This window comes from Schistocerca americana, chromosome 9 (assembly GCF_021461395.2).
Source record: "Schistocerca americana isolate TAMUIC-IGC-003095 chromosome 9, iqSchAmer2.1, whole genome shotgun sequence".
NCBI classification, from domain to species: domain Eukaryota; kingdom Metazoa; phylum Arthropoda; class Insecta; order Orthoptera; family Acrididae; genus Schistocerca; species Schistocerca americana.
The window spans coordinates 229,624,571-229,637,555 of record NC_060127.1 but is presented as its reverse complement, the minus strand read 5'-3'; positions in this window follow the sequence as shown (position 1 = coordinate 229,637,555).

Below are 12,985 nucleotides of genomic sequence, written 5' to 3'. Positions count from 1 at the left end.
CGATGAGGTCACACATATTACCGACGTTATTCTTACAGCTGTGGAACGTTCAATACCACGCACCTCCGAATTGCCCCGGCGCCCCCCAGTTCCTTGGTGGAACGAGGCATGCTGCGACGCAATACGTGAGCGGCGATGTGCTCTTCGCATTTTCCGCCACCATCCTACTTTGGCCAACTGTATCAGATATAAGCAGTTCCGTCCTCGATGCCGTCGTGTTACCCGCGATAGCAAGAAGGCAAGCTGGAAATTCTTTATTAGCTCATTTAACACCTTCACTCCCTCCTCCGAAGTTTGGAGTCGGCTTCGACGGTTCTCAGGCGCGCCTAGTTTCTCCCCAGTCTCTGGGCTCACTGTCGCACATGATACCTTAGTGGACCCCGTAGCAATTTTTAACTCATTGGGTCAGCACTGCTGAGATTTCGAGCTCTTCAAATTACCCGCCAGCGTTTCTCCCAAAGAAACGTGCAGCGGAAGTGCGACCTCTTGCTTTCTCCTCTCAAAATCGCGAAAGCTACAATACTGTTTTCTCCATGCGCGAACTCCAACATGCACTCTCTTCTTCTCGCTCCTCCGCCGGATGGTATCCACGTCCAAATGTTGCTGAATTTATCAACCCATAGTCTGCGTTACCTCCTTCGCCTTTATAATCGAATTTGGACCGACAGTACTTTTCCCAGACGATGGCGGTAAGCTATCGTCGTTCCTGTTCCGAAACCTGGAAAGGACAAACATCTCCCCTCTAGCTATCGCCCCATTTCTCTCACGAGTAGTGTCTGTAAGGTTTTGGAGCGTATGGTGAATTACCGTTTAGCTTGGTGGTTGGAATCCCGCAGTCTTTTAACACCTGCCCAATGCGGTTTCCGAAAGCATCGTTCTGCAGTTGATCATCTTGTTGCTCTCTCCACTTACATCATGAACAATTTTCTCCGGAAACGCCAAACGGTAGCAATATTTTTTGATCAGGAGAGAGCATACGATACCTGTTGGAGGACAGGCATCCTCCGCACACTGTTCTCTTGGGGCTTTCGAGGCCGGCTGCCCCTTTTTCTTCGCGAATTTATGGCAGAGCGCACATTTAGGGTGCAGGTGAACACTACTCTCTCCCGTACTTTCTCCCAAGAAAACAGTGTACCCCAGTGCTCCGTGCTGAGTGTAGTCTCCTTCCTGATGTTCCGGGCTCCCTCTTTGTGGACGATTTTGCGATCTACTACAGCTCTCCACGGACCAGCTTTCTTGAACGACGTCTTCAAGGCTGTCTCGATCGCCTGACTCTTGGAGCATCGAAACAGGCTTCAGCTTTACTCCCAGTAAGACCGTTTGCGTTAAATTTCGGCGTCGTACGGTGTTTCTTCCACCTTCCTTACATCTAGGACCTGTCAACCTTCTGTTTTCAGACGTCGCTAAATTCTTGGGTCTTATGTTTGACAGAAAACTGTGCTGGTCCTCCCACGTTTCCTATCTTTCGGCTCGCTGTCTGCAATCCCTCGACACCCTCTGTGTCCTGAATGGTACCTCCCGGGGAGCGGACCGAGTGGTCCTTCTCCGCCTCTATCGCGCGTTAGTGCGCTCGAAATTGGTCTATGGAAGCATAGTTTACTCCTCTGCTCGGCCGTCTATTCTTCGGCGTCTCGACTCTATCCACCACCGTGGATTGCGTTTAGTGTCTGGAGCTTTTTACACCAGCCCTCTGGAAAGCCTTTATGCTGAGAATGCTGAACCTCCGCTGTTTAATCGGCGAGGTGTCCTTCTGAGTCGTTAAGCTAACCATCTGTCTTTCATGCCTGCTAATGTGACATTTTTTTCGACGCCTCCTTGGATTTAGGGTATGCTGGCCGCCATTCCTCCCTACTACCACCGGGAGTCCGCTTCCGTCAACTGCTCCATTCTCTTTCCTTCTCCTTTCCTAAAACTTTCTTGACAACTTGGGGTACAGCACCGCCTTGGCTCCGGCCCCAGACCTGCCTGCTCCGTGACCTTTGTCAGTTTCCCAAGGATGGTACCCCTTCACTTGCTTATTGTCGGGCATTTTCTGCTCTATGTGCACAAATGAAGGAAGCCACATTTATTTATGCTGATGGTTCAAAAACATCGTTAGGTGTAGGGAGTGCCTATATTGTTGGCGACACTCCAATTTCGGCTTCCCTATCAGTGTTCGGTTTATACTGCGGAGCTTTACGCTGTTCTCCAGGCTGTTCAATACATCCGTCACCATCAGCGGATACAGTAGGTTATCTGTTCAGATTCACTCAGCTCTCTCCTCAGTCTCCAAACTATCTACGCTGTACACCCTCTGTTCCACCGGATTCAGGACGCCCTCGCTTGCTCCACTTCGGGGGCGTCTCTGTGGCATTCCTCTCGATCCTAGGACACGTGGGTATCTGTGGAGATTAGGCGGCCGATATAGCGGCCAAGGCTGCAGACTCTCTTCTACAGCCAGCTATTCGCACGATTCCCTTCGCCGATCTACGGAGTATTTTATGTCGTTGTGTTGTTCTTTCATGGCATGCAAATTGATCGACACTTCCCCATAATAAATTGCGGGACGTGAAAGCTCTTCCCTGTGCTTGAACCTCTTCCTCCCGAACGCGTCGTCGGGAGGAGGTAATTTTAACTAGACTCCGGATAGGGCCTGTCTTTTTAGCCATTGACATCTTTTAAGCGGCGATCCTCCCCCGCTTTGTCCCGACTGCTCTCAGCTGTGGACGGTCAGACACCTTTTAATTGAGTGCCCCTATTTTACTCCGTTACGCGCCCGTCTACAGCTGTCGCCTGATATATAGTCCATTTCAGGAGACGACATGCACTCGGCCGATCGCGTTCTCGAGTTTATTAGTGCCAGTGAGATGACGCCAGTCATTTGAAGCTCTTTTTGGGGACAACCAACCCCTTTCTGTAGTGGTTTTTCAAGATTCCCTTCTGCTTAGTTTCTCCAATTTTTTGAGTTTCTTTCCCATTTCTGCTGGTTTCCATTTTCGTTTTTTACCTTTTCCTAAGTCACAGACTGGTCGCTCCCCCTGCGGGTCTGGGGATTAGAATAGGCCCGAGGTATTCCTGCCTGTCGTAAGAGGCGACTAAAAGGAGTCCCACCCCCTCAAGGGGGTCGTTAGCGCCTGCGTCCGGAGACGGACGGTTCCACGACCTCTATTTGCGGTCATTTTGCTTTTTCACTTCTCGTTTCTTCCTTCCTTTGGTTGGTTCCTTTCTTTGCTCTTTTCCACCTCAATGTCTTCCTTACTGTTTCCGTGCCTTCTTCTCCTTGCCTTCTCATTGCCTTCTTCTCCTTGCCTTCTCATTGCCTTCTTCTCCTTGCCTTCTCATTACCTTCTTCTCCTTGCCTTCTCTGCTCTCCGCCTCGGCGTTTGAGACAGTCAGTCCTCTCTCTCCCTTCCTCTCCTCCTTTTCCTCTTCTTCCTTCCTCCCTGTGCGTGCCTGAAGGCCGACCCACGCGTTCGCATGCGTAGCCGGTGACGGGGTAACGCGTAATTCCCCGCCCTGGGTAGACATGTAAGGCACGCGCGTACCCCCTGGTAAAGCCCAGGCCCGGGGAGGGGTGATTGCCTGAGCTGATACCTTCTGACCATGCCGATTGGTCCCTCCGTCTGGTTCTCGGGAGGTGTGACCTGAGGTGTAAACATTCACCTAAGGCGGGAGTGCCCTCTGAGAGGGTCCCCACAAGGAAGGAGCGCGCCATCGGAGACGCTGGCAATCATGGGGGATTCCTCCACAATGGATTTCACTCCATCTGTCTCGACTTCTGCCCAAAAACGGAAACGTGACCAGCCATCAGTGACTAAAGTACTACCGCCTGCCCCACAGTTCCTCGTCGTTTCTCGATCTGAGGACGGAAAGGATTTTTCCTCTGTCAACCCTTTCGTTATCCAGAAGGGTGTACATGCCATAGCCGGATCTGTCAAATCTTGTACCAGGTTGCGTAACGGTACCTTATTACTAAAAACTGAGAGCGCCTTTCAGGCACAAAAACTGCTTCGGGCCACACTCCTGTACACGTTCCCTGTGCGGGTGGAGGCTCACCGCACTTTGAATTCGTCTCGTGGTGTGGTCTATACTAGCTCCCTCGACGGACTGACTGACGAGGAGATTCAATCTTTCCTCGCTGAGCAGGGCGTGACGGCTGTCCATAGGGTCATGAAAAAAGTCAACAGTGACCTTGTACCGACCCGGACACTTTTCTTGACCTTCGATAGTGTTACGCTGCCATCGCGCATCAAGGCGGGCTATGAGGTTATTTCTGTTCGCCCCTATGTCCCGACACCTACGCGCTGTTACCAGTGTCAGCGTTTCAATCACACTCGACAGTCTTGTTCCAATGCGGCTAAATGTGTCACCTGTGGCAGGGATGCCCATGAGGGTGACTGTCCACCTCCGTCTCCTCGTTGTGTGAACTGTCAGGGTGACCATGCCGCATCCTCCCGCGACTGTCCTGTCTATAAGGAAGAACGCTGTATACAAGAAATTCGAGTCAAAGAGAAAGTGTCCACCTCGGCTGCTCGCAAGCTATTGGCTAGTAGGAAGCCCACGCTGCTCCCAGCGGGGAAATACAGTACTGTCCTCGCCTCTCCTCGGACTACCAGGGAGGTGGCAACCCAGACATGCGATCTGACCTTCAGCACCACGGTCGTCCGTTCGGCCAGTGCTAAGATCGCCCGGTCGACGTCTCCTCTTCCTCCCGTCACCCCTTCTGCCAAGATGAAGACCCAGAAGTCAGATGCACGGGCCTTTAAGAAGGAACCGTCCCGTGCAGACTTCCTGTGTACCTCGACCTCCCAGCCTTCGACCGGTACTTCCACCAAACGTACTTCCAAGAAGGCTCCTAGGAAGCACAGTTCTCCTTCTCCGCCACGGCGCATTTCTTCTCCTGCGCCACCCAGCGGTTGCCGCCCCAGGCCGTCATCCGTTTCGCCTGGCCGCACCGCTGGTAGCCGAACATCTGGCCGTCCACCGGCGGAGGAAGCTCCCCCTCCCGGCCATCTTCCCAAGATGGCCGATGAACCTATAGACCCAATGGACGAAGACTGTCCGCCTACTGATAGCGGCGGCAGTGCTCGCTCGAAGCCAGGCCCTCCGCGGCCTTCGAGGTGACCCCTTTTTTTACCTTCCCTTTCTTACGATGGCACTTATTCACTGGAGTATTCGCAGCATTCGCTCCAATCGAGAGGACTTGAGGTTGCTGCTCCGCTTGCACCGTCCGCTCGTCGTAGCCCTCCAGGAAACGAAGCTAAGCCCAAGCGATCAAATTGCCTTGGCACACTACACCTCTGTGCGTTTTGACCTACCCCCTGTGGTAGGAATCCCGGCTCATGGAGGGGTCATGTTGCTGGTCCGGGATGATATTTACTATGATCCCATCACGTTGCACACCGGCCTGCAGGCAGTTGCCATCCGCATTACTCTCCCCACTTTTACATTTTCCATTTGTACCGTTTACACTCCATCGTCATCTGCCGTTACCAGGGCAGACATGATGCAACTTATTGCTCAGCTACCTGCACCATTTTTGTTAACTGGAGACTTCAATGCCCACCATCCCCTTTGGGGCTCTCCAGCGTCCTGCCCGAGGGGCTCCCTGTTAGCAGACCTTTTTCACCAGCTCAACCTTGTCTGCCTCAATACTGGCGCCCCTACTTTTCTTTCGGACACATCTCACACCTATTCCCATTTAGACCTCTCTATATGTACTCCCCAACTTGCACGCCGGTTTGAGTGGTATGTACTTTCTGATACATATTCGAGCGACCACTTCCCGTGTGTTATCCATCTCCTGCAGCATACCCCCTCTCCATGCTCCTCTAGTTGGACGATCTCCAAGGCAGACTGGGGGCTCTTCTCTTCCAGGGCGACCTTTCAGGATCAAACCTTCACGAGCTGCGATCGTCAGGTCGCACACCTCACGGAAGTCATTCTCGCTGCTGCTGAATATTCCATCCCTCATCCTACTTCTTCTCCACGTCGCGTACCGGTCCCCTGGTGGACTGCAACATGTAGAGACGCTTTACGTGCTCGTCGACGTGCTTTACGCACCTTTAAACGCCACCCTACAGTGGCGAATTGTATCAATTATAAACGATTACGTGCTCAGTGTCGTCGTATTATTAAAGAAAGCAAGAAAGCCAGCTGGGCTGCTTTCACAAGCACCTTCAACAGTTTTACTTCTTCTGTTGTCTGGGGTGGCCTGCGCCGGCTATCTGGCACTAAGGTCCACTCACCAGTTTCTGGCTTGACGGTCGCGAATGACGTCCTTGTGGCCCTTGAGGATGTCTCCAATGCCTTCGGCCGCTTTTTCGCCGAGGTTTCGAGCTCCGCTCATTACCACCCTGCCTTCCTCCCCCGCAAACAGGCAGAGGAGGCTAGGCCACCTAACTTCCGCTCCTCGAATCGTGAAAATTATAATGCCCCATTCACCATGCGGGAACTCGAAAACGCACTTGGTCGATCACGGTCCTCCACTCCAGGGCCTGATTCTATTCATATTCAGATGCTGAAGAACCTTTCTCCTGCGGGTAAAGGTTTTCTTTTTCGTACTTACAATCGCATCTGGATTGAGGGACATGTCCCCGCATGCTGGCGCGAGTCTATTGTTGTCCCGATTCCTAAGCCGGGGAAGGACAAGCACTTGCCTTCCAGTTATCGACCCATCTCGCTTACGAGCTGTGTCTGTAAAGTGATGGAGCGAATGGTTAACTCTAGATAGGTTTGGCTGCTCGAGTCTCGACGCCTACTTACCAATGTACAATGTGGATTTCGTAGGCGCCGCTCTGCTGTTGACCATCTGGTTACCTTGTCGACCTTCATTATGAATAACTTCTTGCGGAAGCGCCCGACTGCGGCTGTGTTCTTTGATTTGGAGAAGGCTTACGACACCTGTTGGAGGGCGGGCATTCTCCGCACCATGCATACATGGGGCCTTCGCGGTCGCCTCCCTCTTTTTATTCGTTCTTTTTTAATGGATCGACGGTTCAGGGTACGTGTGGGTTCTGTCCTGTCAGACACCTTTCGCCAGGAGAATGGGGTGCCACAGGGCTCAGTTTTGAGCGTCGCTCTCTTCGCCATCGCGATCAATCCAATAATGGATTGCCTCCCAGCTGATGTCTCAGGCTCCCTCTTCGTGGACGATTTTACCATCTATTGCAGTGCGCAGTGTACACGTGTCCTGGAGCGCTGTCTTCAGCGTTCTCTTGACTGTCTTTACTCCTGGAGTGTCGCCAGTGGCTTCCGTTTTTCTGCCGAGAAGACGGTCTGTATAAACTTCTGGCGCTACAAAGAGTTTCTCCCACCGTCCTTACGACTCGGTCCCGTTGCTCTCCCAATCGTGGAGACGACAAAATTTTTAGGTCTTACATTTGACAGGAAACTTAGCTGGTCTCCACATGTCATATTTGGCTGCCCGTTGTACCCGTTCTTTAAATGTCCTCCGTGTTCTCAGTGGTATGTCATGGGGAGCAGATCGAACCGTCCTGCTTCGTCTATATCGGTCGGTCGTCCGCTCCAAGCTGGATTATGGGAGCTTCGTATACTCCTCTGCACGGCCATCCATCTTACGCCGCCTCAACTCCATACAACATCGGGGTCTACGACTTGTGATTGGAGCATTTTATACTAGTCCCGTAGAGAGTCTTCACGCTGATGCTGGCGAATTGCCACTCACCTACCGGCGCGATATACTGCTTTGTCGGTATGCCTGCCGGCTACTGTCAATGCCCGACCACCCGTCTTATCACTCCTTTTTTGACGACTCTCTCGACCGTCAATACGGGTTGTATGTCTCTGCCCTGCTACCCCCTGGAGTTTGCTTTCGTCGCCTCCTTCAACACCTTAATTTTTCACTCCCTGCAACCTTTCGAGTGGGCGAGAGCCACACGCCACCTTGGCTCCAGGCTCAGGTTCGCGTTCACCTTGACCTCAGCTCGCTCCCAAAAGAGGTTACCCCCGGTTCGGTCTACCACTCCCGTTTTGTCGAACTTTGTTCGAAGTTCATTAATATGACCTTCCTTTATACAGATGGCTCAAAGACCAATGACTGGGTTGGGTGTTCCTTTATTGTCGGGGCACAAAGTTTCAAATACCGGCTCCATGGCCATTGTTCGGTCTTCACAGCTGAGCTCTTTGCCCTCTACCAGGCTGTTCTTTACATCTGCCGCCACCGACATTCTGCTTATGCCATCTGCTCAGATTCCCTGAGCGCCATCCAGAGCCTCAGTGATCCGTCCCCGGTTCACCCTTTCGTACACCGGATCCAACGCTCTCTTCAGCAGCTGGTGGACGTCGGTTCTCCAGTTAGCTTTATGTGGGTTCCTGGCCATGTCGGTATCCCTGGGTACGAAGCTGCAGATGCCGCGGCCAAGGCTGCGGTCCTCCAGCCTCGGACAGCTTCTTGTTGTGTCCCTTCGTCCGATTTTAGCAGGGTCATTTGTCGGCGCATCTTATTGCTGTGGCATGCCGATTGGGCTGCACTTGCCGACAACAAGCTTCGGGCCTTAAAACCTCTTCCCGTGGCTTGGACGTCCTCCTCACGCCCTTCTCGGCGGGAGGAGGTCGATTTAGCCCGGTTAAGAATTGGACACTGCCGGTTCAGCCATCGCCATCTGCTGACGGCTGCGCCGGCGCCGTTCTGCCCATGTGGGCACTTGCTGACGGTTAGACACATTTTAATGTCCTGTCCAGATCTTAACACACTGCGCCTCGATCTTAACCTGCCAAATACTTTCGATGCCATTTTAGCGGATGACCCACGAGCAGCTGCTCGTGTTCTTCGTTTTATCAATTTGACAAACCTCGCTAAGGACATTTGATGATACTGTTTTTCAATCCTATGCCTGTCAGTCTGTCTTTTATCGTGTTTTCCCTTTTAGTTGTTGTGGTCAACTTGTGCCTCGCGGTGCATTCTTAGAGTAGTCAGGGCGCTAATGACCATTGAAATTGTGCGCCCTAAAACCACAAAAAAAAAAGACTGGTCGCCAATGACCATAGCAGTTTTGCGCCCTGAAACCAAAACAAAATAGAAATACACCCTGATTGCTTCAGGCAAATTGGGAACAGCAACTTAACAAGACAGATTCTTCGGCTCTTTACTCCTATGAAAACTCGAGATTCGCTGACGTGACTGTTGGGAAAGAAATGTGCCAACACCTGGCATAATACTCGGCTCCTAAGAAGGCAGCGAAATAATGCTGTATGTAATGACTGTAATACAAGAGGCGGATCAACATTGTCATGTGTGGCATTATAAAGCTCAGAGTGACTTATTGCCTATTCTGTGGATAAAGATACTGAGAGGTGAAGCGTAGCTGAAAAGTAAAGTTTACTGGTTACAATGGCTGCGGGAAACCTGACCAGGCCCGGACACCGGAAGGATTAACAGATTGGTAGCTCTTTCTTGATTCGGTGGGTGGTGGTGCATGGCCGTTCTTGGCCTGCTAATTAGTTGCGTGACATCCTTCGTGCTGTACTTTTCTTCTTAGAGGGACAGGCGGCGTCTAACTGCACGAGATTGAGCAATAACAGGTCTGTGATGCCCTCAGATGTTCTGGGCCGCACGCGCGCTACACTGAAGGAATCAACGTGTCATTGTAGGCCGAGGTAACCTGCTGAACCTCCTTCGTGCTAGGGATTGGGGCTTGCAATTGTTCCCCATGAACGAGCAATTCCTAGTAAGAGCGAGTCATAATATCGCGTTGATTACGTCCCTGCCCTTTGCACACACAACCCGTTGTTACTACGACGTTATGTGATGAGCGTCTCTGCTGATCAGGCAGCGCGTGCCCGTACGCACACGTGTGTTGCGCGCTGCACTGCTGCACAGTAGTACGCGCGGGGAATAAAAATTCCCTCTTACACGACCGAGTATTGGCGTACTTAGTTTAGCGAGTAACGCTGAGAGATAATTTCTGGTGGCACTAAGAACTGTGTGGTGGCTCTTCCAAGTACGTATCGTATCTTTGCTACGACGCCAATTACACGTCGCACTTGATTTAGCATTTTCACTTTTCCTTGCTGCTCATGACTTTTCATGACACTAAACACGATGATTGTATTTATGTACTCTAAGGGAGGGGCAAAACTCTGCTTGGGAACAACCAAGTAGTGCCAATGGTTACGTCTTAAAAAATTTCCAACGCAGGTTTTCGCCTAGTCTCGAAGGACACTGATTCTTCGCTAAGCTAGATAGCAGACACACGACTCTCACTTCACAATAGATCGTCGGAGAATAGCTTAAACATGGACACTGCAACAAGGGAGCAGCGACACCTCGATGAGGAAAATGGCTGGAAAGACGGATAGGACCGGTAGTGTTGGGGTAATTTACGGTACCACTGCATACTCATTAACAAAAGAAGAAAGACAGGGTAGATCCGAGGGCTCGGCAGCAGAGTAAGTAATAGAAGAGGAGGGCTTCAAAAATTAACTGCAAACACAGGTGATTGCAGGTATCAAACGATTCTGCAGCACGGATACCAGCATGCCGTGTGTTATCAGGAGCGTGAAAAAACCGATCCAACGAAATAGTCTTCCCTGTTACTGGTTGTCCACTGTGGGTGCGAATCTGTCTCTCGCTGAACTAGCCGGTTGTGATTCAGGCCAACTCAGCAGGCGCTCCTTTACCCTTGGCCAATTACAACGTAGCGCTTGAGCCCATTCCGGAGTAGTTCCCATAATTTACTGAGTCCAACCTGTCAATCTGACACGTCAGTGACTTCCATGGCTGCGGTGGCAGCGAAACATTCCCACAGACAAACAGGTGTATTAGTCTTTACCGCGGAGCCGCTCCTTGTTATGCAAGGTTGCAGGGTGACCGGCATGGCTTAGGTGCTATTTGATTTATAAAGGAAAGATAATAGTAAGTAACTATCACATAATACAGTGAGGGGAGGGGGAATGTTGAGACATGGCCCCGTGTTCCCTGCGTATACAAACTGATGGTATACAAAATTAGCTTATGACTTTGCACATCTATTAGTCCTGAGGCGACTATACTGCCTTCCAGTCGCTTTGCAACGCTTGCTCGCTGCTACGAGTTGGCATTAAGACATTTAATTCCGGACGAATTATGTCACTTGAAAGGAGACTGTCATGGTCCATGGCTATGAATACTAAGGACGTCCATTACTGGATGTGTGAAAACATTACTTGTAATGCAAGGTGGTGTGATCAGTACAAAGTGCATAAATGACGGTAATAGCAAATAGGAGCGAATGGGACTGTGGTGATTTGAGTCAAATGTAATTCGTTGAGGTGTTAAATTGTAATATAATCTTGACAGTGAAATGATGAGATTCTCACTTGTTTTGTACCACCTATAACCCCTGCCACACTCTCTAATAAATGGTTCTTTCTTTAAATCCTCTTACTGTTATGGTAAAGTATGCATATTTTATCTGTAGTTACGCTATTCTATGCTAAATAACGACGGCCGTGAGGATACGTGAGGGTCTCGTCTTTTAATTAGTGACAGCATGAATGGATTGACGAGATCCTCGCTTCCTATACATTATCTAGCGGGACCACTGCCAAAGGAACAGACTGGAAAACGTTAGTGAAGAAAGAATTCCCTATTGAGCTTGACTCGAAGTACAGACTTGCTTGAGTAATTATGCAGACCAGCTGTCATTAACTCTGCCTCTATTTGTCAGCAGGTGTGTGTCATGCCCCGTCCTCTTTCTATCATGTGTCTCCCTAATCCTGGAGACATACCTGAGCACGTACTGCAGCACCACGGCGGCATCTCCACGATCCGTGACTTACCTGTGGCGTCTGCTCGGTGAGCGGCCGTTGCGATCAGTAAGACATAATTTTACACGTGTGTCGTATGTAAACAGTGAATAAATCTGAGTTAGCCTTTTATAATGATCACTTGTATGAACGCTAATAGTGTTCGTCTTCATTAGCTGAGAAAAATGATTATCTGCATTGTAGAAGACCGCAAATGTGTATGTGTGAGACGTATTTACACTAGTAGTCCAGAACCCGTTTCATGGCGTATCACGGCATTGTGTATCCTGTAAATCTCATACGTGCTTGTTGAACGCCCTAGATTGCATTTAAGACAGCATAAGAGTGTGAATTAGTTACAAGGCTGTAGATAAGGTAGGAATAATTTCGTTTACTAGTGTGTTTTATGTAATCTGCGTTTGGTTAGGTGTAAGATACTTCGTGTAGTAGTGTAATTCATCAACTAGGACGTGTGTGGTTCATTAGATGACGTAACAAGTGACAAAATGTGGCGCAGTGATTCATTTGACGTAGTGTGTACTGGTGTGTGTGTGTGTGTGTGTGTGTGTGTGTGTGTGTGTGTGTGTGTGTGTGTGCGTGCGCGCGCGCGCGCGCGCGCGTGCGGCTGCGTATCTAACGGAATGTGGTGCTCTGGCGCCTCCAGCAAGGACGCTCTATCAGTCAACTGTGCGCTTGTTCGTACGCTTAGTTATGTTTTGTTTTTGCCTGCGATGGCGTGGCCTGTTATTTGTCACTATGCGGGTGAATGACTTTGGCATAGTCAAACACTAGTGTACTAAACTAGTGAAGTTGCGATACTCAATACTTCACCTTTAACTACGATTCTGATTCTATTCTTCTTAAAGTAGTGCTCTCTATCGGACGATTCCGAGCCCAGCTCCCTTCCGTACATAGCCAGGTTGGATACAGAAATGCACATCGTAGTGGCCGGCTACACTGAGTTACGTATATCCGCCAATTCCTGGATGTGCAAGGCGAAGGAGTACGCCCGAAGACGCCCAAGAGCGGCACTACTTCCTTTAACTTGCAACCTCGAATACCAATAGTCTCTTTAACGGTGGAACACACAAACTTCTAATCCCTGTTTTCCAAGATAGCGGAAAAATATTATTGGGCACTATACGAAATGAGATGCATTACATTAGAAATTATTGTGTCCTCTGCCAATTACGTAGTAGTGCCGGTATCTTTCTATGTGAACTTTGACTAAATAAGTTACTTTTTCATCACACAGTAT